Here is an 11,346-nt window from a genome sequence, read left to right on the forward strand (position 1 = left end):
TATTTCTTTCTCTTGCCTGATTGCCCTAGCCAGAACTTCCAACACTATGTTGAATAGGGGTGGTGAGAGAGGGTATCCTTGTTCTGTGCCGGTTTTCAAAGGGAATGCTTCCAGTTTTTGCCCATTCAGTATGATATTAGATGTGGGTTTGTCATAAATAGCTCTTATTATTTCGAGATATGTTCCATCAATACCTAGTTTATTGAGAGTTTTTAGCATGAAGGCTGTTGACTTTTGTCGAAGGCCTTTTCTGCGTCTATTGAGATAATCATGTGGTTTTTGTCATTGGTTCTGTTTATGTGGTGGATTATGTTTATTGATTTGCATATGTTGAACCAGCCTTGCATCCCAGGGATGAAGCCATCTTGATCGTGGTGGATAAGCTTTTTGATCTGCTGCTGGATTCGGTTTGCTGGTATTTTATTGAGGATTTTTGCATTGATGTTCATCAGTGATATTGGCCTAAAATTCTCTTTTTTTTGTTATGTCCCTGCCAGGCTTTGGTATCAGGATGATGCTGGCCTCATAAAATGAATTGGGGAGGATTCCCTCTTTTTCTATTGCTTGGAATAGTTTCAGAAGGAATGGTACCAGCTCCTCTTTGTACCTCTGGTAGAAATTGACTGTGAATTCGTCTGGTCCTGGACTTTTTTTGGTTGGTAGGCTATTCATTATTGCCTCAATTTCAGAATCTGTTATTGGTCGATTCAGAGATTCACGTTCTTCCTGGTTTAGTCTTGGGAGCGAGTGTGTGTCCCAGAATTTATCCATTTCTTCTAGATTTTCTAGTTTATTTGCGTAGAGGTGTTTATAGTAAGTATTCTCTGAAGGTAGTTTGTATTTCTGTGGGATCGGTGACGATATCCCCCTTATCACTTTTTATTGCGTCTGTTTGATTCTTCTCTCTTTTCTTCTTTATTAGTCTTGCTAGCAGTCTATCAATTTTGTTGATCTTTTCAAAAAACCAGCTCCTGGATTCATTGATTTTTTGAAGGAATTTTTTGTGTCTCTATGTCCTTCAGTTCTGCTCTGGTCTTAGTTATTTCTTGCCTTCTGCTAGCTTTTGAATGTGTTTGCTCTTGCTTTTCTAGTTCTTTTAATTGTGATGTTAGGGTGCCGATTTTAGATCTTTCCTTCTTTCTCTTGTGGGCATTTAGTGCTATAATAGGGAAATGGTTTTGTTTATGATTCTGAGATTATTTCTGCCTCTAGAGTTCATTTCTCCTCTTTATTTTGGTAATTGAGTAAGAAAATAAATGAAAGGACTAAAGATAGAGGGATCAGTTATAAAAGTTGGCAAAAAATGATGATTTTAGACTTGTTAAAAGAAAACTTCAGTTGAATTAAATTTAAAGAAGTTTGATTGAGCAGCAAACAATTTGCAAATCGGGCAGCCCCCCAGAATCGCAGCAGATTTAAAGAGACTCCAGGGATGCCTCATGGTCAGAACAAATTTATAGATAAAAAAAGGAAACTGACAAAAATCGGAAGTGAGGTACAGAAACAGCTGGATTGTTTACAGGTTGGCGTTTGCCTTATTTGAACACAGTTTGAACACTCAGCGGGGTATGAGTGGTCGAAGTACGGCTGCTGGGATTGGCCAAGACTCAGGTATTGTTACGAGTGTATACTGCTAGGTTGGGTTTTCAATCTTGTCTGCCTGTTAAGCTAGGTTACTGTTTGTCTGCAAGGACTCAAATATAAAAGTACAGAGTTCTTCTCAGGCCATGTTTAGTTTGCTTTAACAGACTTACTAATCATTTTTCCTGGGTTTCAGTTTCTTTGTCATTAATATAAGATGGACTAGATACTGTGGAAGGTTTCACCCAGCTTCAAGTTTTTGTCAATACTAAGTTCAGTATTTGCCTATGAGATATAATTCTGGCAGCATTATTACTTGAAATGTTCTGCATGAAATATACAAAAAAATTACTTCTGGGAATATATTTGAATTATATGAAGCCGTTTGCAAAATCTTTTTTTAATTTAGCTGTCAGTAAATTTCATATCATTATTTATTCCTTTTTCAATTCGCCAAATGTATTATTATTTGGAAACTTATACTTGAGGAACACTAGACTAATCAAGTGTATACTCAGGCAAGTGTAATCACTTATACAGTTAATGATGTATATAAATTTCTTTTTTAATCTCTTGCCGTTTAAACCCTGAGATTTAAAACTGTTATTTGGAACTGGAAAGCACAATGTAGTGCCAAGCATTAGATTTTCCCCCGTCCTGTTCAGTTGCAGAAAATCATAAAGTACTAAAATCTCAGCCAAGTAATACAGTTATAAAATGTTATTTTAAAAATAGAATCCTCTGTGTGTGTGTGTGTGTGTGTGTGTGTGTGTGTATTTTGTTTGTTTGTTTGTTTTTTAGACTGAGTCTTGCTCTGTTATCCAGGCTGCAGTGTGGTGGCAGGATGTCGGCTCACTGCAGCCTCCATCAGTGATTCTCCTGTCTCAACCTCCTATGTAGCTGGGATTGCAGGCATGCGCCACCACACCCAGCTAATTTTTGTATTTTTGGTAGAGATGGGGTTTCACCATGTTGGCCAGGCTGGTCTCAAATTCCTGACCTCAGGTAATCTGCCCACCTTGGTCTCCCAAAGTGCTGGGATTACAGGTGTGAGCCACTGCACCCAGCTTGCATATATATTTTTCAAAGGGATATGCAAATACTGTTAATTGTGTTACAATTTTGGCCAGAAATGAAGCCCCTGGGGTCAGTCCAAGAATGCTGCAGCGTTTTGCCAATTTTAAACCTGTTTTCATTCCTTTTTTGATTTCTGGATGAAGTATGAACCACTTTTACCATTCTGCATAGATGGTATCAGCCCGGCTGTTCCCTCATCAAATTAATTAATAAAGATTCCAAATGAGTCATAATTTCATCCAGAGTAATTTTGGCAAGAGGATGACTTGGCTGAAGTTTCTCACTTGTCTTTCTCCAAAGAGAACATTAGTCTTAGAGTCTTGGCCACATTCTGTACTGCATCCCTGTGGACCATCACCTGCCATTGGATGGAGTGGGGTTTCCTTACTCTAAAGATGACAACACAGAGAATAAAATCTCTACTATACTCACATGTTTCAAGGGAAAAATAAACCTAATAACTATTTAAGTGGGAAATGGCTTTGGAGTCTGTTAAGTTAGGATTGAAATACTGTTTTCATCAGTTATTTGCTATATAACTTTAGTTTCCTGTCTAAAAATGGAGTAATAATTTTGTAACCCACATGCAAGTAGACCTTGTTAAATTACCGTATGCTTATATAAGATTGAGCTCAGCCTATTGACATTTTTGGGAAAAAAGGAAGCCAAAATCTGCATTGAGAAGTACTGAAGACTTATGACTGGAGGTTACTCAGGAAAAAATAAGAAGATTGCATTATATATCACACAAGCAAGGTTCTCTAAAACTCCTCTTTAAACATTTTTACTTCCACCCACCGCGCCCCTCCACCACCATTTCAGTACCTACATCCATTTTCATATGCATTAGTTAGGGTAATGCCAAGCTAGTGTAACAAAGAGTCCCAAAATCCAAAATGCAGTGGTTTAAAGGAAAAATATGCTCTCTCTCTGTCTCTGTCTCTCTCTCTCTCTGTCTCCCCACCCCCTTCACAACAGCTAATATACAAATAATCCTGGCCAGCGGGGCAGCTTTGTTCTCTTGTTATTCAACAACCCAGGTTATTTCTGAAGTGTAGCTCTGCATTGACATTATCTACATAATATGATAAAAGTATATGGATTCTAGACGGAGGGAAGGGAAAAGAGAGTGTGAAGGAGGCACAGTTCTGTGTCTGAAGATCCTGGCTCATAAGTGCACATTTCACTTCTGCTTGTTACCGGAAAGGGGTTCCAATCTAGACCCCAAGAGAGGGCTCTTGGATCTCGCCCAAGAAAGAATTCAGGGTGAGTCTGTAAAGTGAAAGCAAGTTTATTAAGAAAGTAAAAGAATAAAAAGAATGGCTACTCCATAGGCAGAGCAGCCCTAAGGGCTGCTGGTTGCTCACTTTTATGGTTATTTCTTGATGATATGCTAAACAAGGGGTCAATTATTCATGCCTCCCCTTTTTAGACCATATAGGGTAGCTTCCTGACATTGCCGTGGCATTTGTAAACTGTCATGGTGATGGTCAGAGTGTAGCAGTGACAACATCCAAAGGTCACTGTCTTCACCATCTTGGTTTTAGTCGATTTTGGCCAGCTTCTTTACTGCACCTGTTTTATGAGCAAGGTCTTTATTATGTGTATCTTGTGCCAACCTCCTATTTCCTCCTGTGATTTAGAATGCCTGACTGGGAATACAGCCCTGTAGGTATCAGCCTTATTTTACCCCTATTCAAGATGGAGTTGCTCTGGTTTAAACACCTATAACATGCTGACATTTCGATACAGGAGCTAAAAAGAAATTACTTAGGCAGTTAGTGAGGATAAGAGAGTCCTCAGTAAGGCTTCCCTTTTATCAAAAAGCAGCCTCCAAATCATTTCTTTTCTAGCAAAGAGCAGCCTGTAAAATCAAGCTGCAGACGTAGATAAGCAAGCTGGAAACTTGCATGGGTGAATGCTGGCAGCTGTGCTAATAGGAAAATGCTACCTGGGGGCCAGGCATGTTCAATACGGAGGCTCCATTTTCCCTTTAGTCAACCACGTGTCCAGTAAAGGAACAGGCAACATATCCCAGCCAGGTAGAGAACCCACCTGCATCATAAAAGATTAGGGTGGGGTGGCCAGCTTCTTCCTGTGCTATGTAAATGCACACCTGGTCCAACCAATCTTTGGGCCATATGTAAATCAGACACCGCCTCCTCAAGCTCATTTATAAAACCCCATGCATTTCACCATGAAAGCGGAAGACCCACTTGGGAGCCTCTGTCTCTCCACAGGGGAGAAAGCCCTTCTCTTTCTCTCACGTATTAAACCTCTGCTCTTAAATTCATTCCTTGTGTGTCTTGTGTCCTTGATTTCGTTGGCGTCAGGCAACAAACCTTGGGTATTACCCCAGACGAATGACGCCGCTCCAGTCTCACTGTTGACAACTTAATCACATGACTGCCCATAAAGTGGTAATTTGCAAATTAGCCACAATCCTTCACTTTACCCTGTATCCAAGCCGTTTTCAATGTGATTTTGCAGCTTCTTCTACTAAGGAGGTCGAGTCTATTTCTTCTCCTTTAGAATCTGGCAAATGTTTGTTTTTTGTGAGTAGAGTGTGGCAGAAGTGATGTGGCAGTTCAGAGCCTAGACTTTAAGAGTCATTCCACTTTCTCTTTCGGAATTCTCTTCAGGGGTCATGTGAACAAGAAAGCAAGTCCAACTAGCCTGCTGGAGGATGAGGCACCATGTGGGGCAGAGATCAGCCATCCCAGCTGAGCCCAGCTCAAACTGATGACCCATAGAGCTGTGAACTAAGTAAGTGGTTATCTGTTGCAAATTGGGTTACCTGGGAGGTATTATAGATGCTGAGATGGAGTTAGGAATGCAAAATACCTGTGAAAGGGGACAGGAAGGAAGCAAGGCTTGGCTAGGGGAGCCATCATGTTCCTGACAAGTGTCTGTCAGTCCAACAAAAGTTCCAAGATAAAAATTGTCCATTAGAGGATGTAGGGGAGAAAAGTAATCTCTCTCTTTTTCATTGCTAGGTTCATGGCTGAGACACCTGTGAAAGGAAAATAAATCTTGGGACCCCAAAATCACTAAGCCAAGAGGAAAAGCCAAGCTGGGAACTGCTTAGGGCAAACCTGCCTCCCATTCTATTTTTAAAAAAGATAGCTACTAAGATTTAAAAGCTACATACCTCCCTCATGAAGAATTTCCTTGTGGGCAAAGGACAGACAGAACTCAAAGTCATTCCTCTACAGAGATAAATGCCTATCGACTCTCTCCTTTGGAAAGACTATTCAGAAACTCAAAATAATGCAACCATTTGTTTCTTATCCACCTATGACCTGGAAGCCCCATCCCTACTTCAAGTTGTTCTGCCTTTCCAGGCCGAACCACTGTACATCTTATATATATTGATTGATGTCTCATGTCTCCCTAAAATATATAAAACCAAGCTGTGCCCCGACCACCTTGGGCACATGTCGTCAGGGCCTCCTGATGCTGTGTCATGGGCATGTCCTTAACCTTGGCAAAATAAACTTCCTAAATTGATTAAGACTTGTCTCAGATACTCTTTGGTTTACAAACTATAACAAAAGACAGATTAAAAACAGAAAAGCATATAAATTTATTTAATATGAGTTTTATGTGACACTCAAGCTTTTGAAAATTAAGACCTAAAGAAACAGGGAAATGTATGTATCTCAATGCTGAGTTTGATGAAGTGGAGAGTTGTGGAGAAGTGTGATTAGACAGAGGGTGTATGATGTAAAGGTAATAAACTGGGGATAACTTAGCGAGAACTGTTTGTTCAGATTCTTCTGTGTTCCTGTGTCTTCAGAGATAATGGTATTCCTTTCCTCTAGTTATAGGGAGTGTGTCTCTGTGACTTTTTTTTTTTTTTTGAGACAGAGTCTCATTCTGTCACCCAGGCTGGGGTGTAGTGGTGCAATCTCAGCTCACCACAGCCTCTGCCTCCTGGGTTCAAGCAATTCTCCTGCCTCAGACTTGCGAGTAGCTGGGACCACAGGAGCGTGCCACCACGCCTGGCTAATTTTTGTATTTTTAGTAGAGATGGGGTTTTGCCATGTTGGCCAGGCTGGTCTCAAACTCCTGCCCTCCAGTAATCTGCCTGCCTTGGCCTTCCGAAGTGCTGGGATTACAGGCATGAGCCATGGCACTCAGCCTGGGAGAGTGCCTCTAGAATGAGGGTCTTATGACCTGCATCAGAGGAAGGTCAGATAATTGTTTTATGGCCTGCTTCAGGGAAGAAGGGTGGGAGAAGATCAGAGAGCCCTTTCTGCTTCCACGATTTTCTCAAATGCCAAGGTGCCCTATACTGTGACAGTATGTTCTGAACCCCATCAATGAGTCCTGCATTGGACAGAAATGGCTAGGCCTTTGCACCACTGCCTTGCTCAGTCATGGGCTAGGGGTTACCCAGAGATGAGAATGACTTCAGTTTGAAAACTTTCAGCTAATTATACTTCTCACTGTCCAGCAGTGAGTCCTCTCTTGAAGAAGGATCTGAGTGGGGCATCTTCATGTATGCCACATTATTGCTTTAGACCACCAAGTCTTTGGGTTATTTGTTATGTTGCAAAAGCTAACTGATTCACATAACTGCAAGGGAGGTTGGGAATTAAGCTAGGCACCCTTCAGAAAAAAAGAGAGAGAAAGAAAGTGCGTGGGTATAGGTGTGTGTGCAGGTGATTCCAAGCCTCTCTTGCAGTCGGGGCAGAGGCACAATGCCTGTCAATCAAAGCACATGCCCTTGATTTTGAAATGAAAATCATGATGCAAAGAAGGAACCCAGCAGAATCCTGTCTGGTAGCTGTTTGGAGGCACAGGAGCAGTGTCTTCAGCAGCAATGTCCAAAGTCCAGTGTCAGTGGGTGGGGAGGCAAGCTGGCTGTGGCCCAATGACAGCACCAGTGGCATCTTCCCTGCACAAATTTTAAACTAGTTCCTGTGGTTCATGGCCTTCCAAAAATTCCATCAGATGCCCAATATATTTTCAATAGATTTCCTCTCCTGCTTAAATCAGCCCGAGTAGTTTTCTGCTGCTTGTGACTGAGAGCCTGACTGAAATAGAATACATGACTTTTTAATTTCAGCCCACACAAGTGGGGAGCAGGAAACATTCCCTTCCACTTTGGGCAAATTTTTACATCTGGAGATGCTGCGGAGAGAAGAATGAACTTACATGGGAATCTGATGAAAAGCGTTTTCCTCCTTCAAGTCAAATTACTTGAATTTGATGTCTTTTGCTATTCACTTGCTATATGACCTTGAGCAATTCTCAGTTTCTGAAAGTCTCTAAAATATCACTTATAATACATGCACCTGGGAGTTGCTGTGAGGCGTAAATGTGATAGGACATGTGAAAGTAATCTTTAAATTGTTACATACTTAGCAAGTGTAAGTTATTTTTAAATAGAAAAAAATCCTACCAAGCTCTTGCTCCAAACCTGAGACACTAATTACCCCCTTGGGACAGTTTGGATAGTAATTAAAGTCAGTTTATGAGCTTGTGCACATTCTTCACATAATTTGAGCTTGTTCCAACTTGTTTGTATAATTAATTGGTGGCATTTTCTGTGCCAAATGTACCTTTGTAATCTTCTTCTTGCTGTATAAGTAGCAGGAGTCACCCATCTCAATAACTCATAAGCATTTTTTAAAAATTTGTGAAAAAATAAATTTTGTTCTTTGGGGTCTAAAATAAAAGTAAATAAATGTGATGTGGGTGAAAAGTACAGCTTTCATGCTTATTTATGCAATCCACAGATTGGTCTTTGCATTTTTCCATTCTTAGTTTGGAGTTTCAGAACTTGGTTAGAGAACTTGGATAGGGAGTGGGGAAGCGGTTCAGGAGACAGGAGGCCTAAGAGTATTTCTGTAATTCTTCTTGAAATTCTTTGCAAAACATTGTTTGGCCTGTGTATGATATATGTTTATTACAGAGAAATTAGGGAATATAAATAAAATTTTTTGGAATCCTATTATTACTACATTGGTATTTAGTTATCTGTTGTTTAGTTGTTCATTTTGTGTATAATTACTCATTGCATGATATGGTTTGGATCTGTGTCCCTGCCCAAATCTCATGTCAAATTGTAATCCCCAGTGTTGGAGGTGGGGCCTGGTAGAAAGTGTTTGGATCATGGGGGCGGATTTTTCCTTTAGCACTGTGTCGCCATAGTGAGTGAGTTCTCGTGAGATCTGGTTGTTTAAAAGTGTGTGGTACCTCTCTCCTTCTCTCTCTCTTCCTCCTGCTCTGGGCATGTGAGACAAGCTTGCTTCCCCTTTGTTTTCAGCTATGAGTGTAGGTTTCCTGAGGCCTTCCCAGAAGCAGAAGCCGGCTATGCTTCCTGTACAGCCTGCAGAATTGTGAGCCAAGTAAACCTCTTTTCTTTATAAATAACCCGGTCTCAGGTATTTTTCTTTTCTTTCTGTTTTTTTGTTTTTTTGCTTTTTTTTTGCTTTTTTTTGAGACGGAGTCTTGCCCTGTCACCCAGGTTCAAGTGCAGTGGCACAATCTTGGCTCACTGCAACCTCCGCCTCCTGGGTTCAAGCAATTCTCGTGCCTCGGCCTCCCGAGTAGCCGGGACTACAAGCGTGTGCCACCACGCCCAGCTAATTTTTGTATTTTTTGTGGAGACAGGGCTTCACCATGTTGGCCAGGCTGGTCTGGAACTCCTGACCTCAAGTGATCCACTTGTCTCAGTCTCAGGTATTTCTTTATAGCAGTGTGAGAATTGACCAATACACTGTGTAACATACCACCACAAACTTACTGGTATAAAACATTTTGTGATGTGTGCAGATTCTGTGGGTCAGGAATTCAGATACAGAGTTGTGAAATGGTTTGTCTCTGCTTCAAGATATTGGGGGCCTCATTTGGGAAAAGACTTGCTGGTGACTCACTAGCTGGGGACTGGGGTCATCTGGTAGCATCCTCACTCAAATGTCTGCTAACCAGGCTGGGATGACCTGAAGGCTGGTCTCAGCTGGGTTGGTTGACTAGAATCTAGACCATCTACATTTAGCCTCTCTATGTGATTTGAACTTCTCACAGTATGGTGGCTAGGTTCTGAGAATTGTCCCAAGAGGAAACTTCCAGAGAGTGAGTGTTCCAAGAGAATCAGGCAGAGGCTGAATGATTTTTTTATGAATTAACTTCGGGATCCGCATAGTGTTACCTGTGTTTTACTCTATTGGTCAAAGTGGTTACAAGCTTGCCCAAATGCAAGGGGAAGGGGACAGACACAGGCCTCACCATTCAAGCGGAGAAATATCAAATAATTTGGGGACCAACTTTAAAACACATATCTTGCAAGACTCTTTTGTATGGCCAACAAAATATAACCACACACATACATATGCATTTAAGTGCATTTTAAAAACAAAAATATCATGCATTCTGTGTTAAGCACAACCTTATGTAACAAGGAAAGAAAAGTTTTATTGAGATGACTGTTGACTTTCAAGAATATTTAAATTCCAAGAAGTTCTATACAATGATCTTAAGGTGATCATCCATCAAAGCACATTTTAGAGTTTCTTAAAGATTAATTCAGTCAAAAAATAAAATTTTGGAAAGACAGTATCCACTGAGAGTTGCAGAATACAGATCTAAACAGTGGTAACTTTTCTAATTTCTAACTTATTGAGTTCAACATTTTATTTGAAGACTCTAAATGGAGCCCTAATTAAAAAAAGAAAAAAAAAAAGCTGAAAATAAGGTGTTATTTTGTCTCAAATACTTCTTAAGATAATGTGAGTTCCACATAGCAAAAACATAGTTTGAGTTTTTTTGTAGTCACAGGCAGGCTGTAGAGAGGGTCCTTCAGACATGGTCATGCATGAAATCACCTGGGCCTGTTCGCATGCAGCCTAGGCTTGGCCCCAGGCTCTGCAGTTCTAACAAGCTCCCAGGTGAAGCTGCTACCTCCTCAGCAGAACATTTTTCGAGCAGCAAAGGTTGGAACAGACAGGGAAACAGCCTGCATAGGCCTTATGTTTCGTTTCAACTTGTTTTAAATTATAAAAGAAACACATGTTCATGATATAAAATTTATGTATTACAAAAATATGTAACTCCCTTAATGATTACTATCACAGAATGAAAAATTATACATATACATACATATATATATTTTAGAGACAAAGTCTCAATCTGTCTCCCAGGCTGGAGTGCAGCGGCACAACCATGGCTCACTGCAGCCTCCACCTCCCCTGGAGTCAAGCAATCCTCCTGCCTTAGCCTCCCAAAGTGCTCGGACCACACGCCAGCTATTTTTTGTTTTGTTTTGTTTTATTCTTTGTAGAGATGGGGTCTCATGATGTTGCCCAGGCTTGTCTCAAACTCCTTGCCTAAGGGAATCTCCAGCCTTGGCCTCTCAAAGTGTTAGGATTACAGGCATGAGCCACTGCACCCAGCTGAAAAATAATATTAACAAATGTTTGTATATGTTTGTATTGAGCATTAAGTGATTTATATGCATTATCTGATTTAACCCACAGACAATCTCAGACAATGGGGAAAATATTTATTTATTTATTTTTTGAGTCAGCATCTCGCTGTGTCACCCAGGCTGGAGTACAGTGGCACTATCTCGGCTCACTGCAAGCTCTGCTTCTTGGGTTCACGCCATTCTCCTGCCCCAGCCTCCCCAGTAGCTGGGACTACAGGCGCCCACCCCCATGCCCGGCTAATTTTTTTTTT

Source organism: Colobus angolensis, unplaced genomic scaffold, assembly GCF_000951035.1.
Source record: "Colobus angolensis palliatus isolate OR3802 unplaced genomic scaffold, Cang.pa_1.0 Scaffold57, whole genome shotgun sequence".
In the NCBI taxonomy this organism is placed as follows: domain Eukaryota; kingdom Metazoa; phylum Chordata; class Mammalia; order Primates; family Cercopithecidae; genus Colobus; species Colobus angolensis.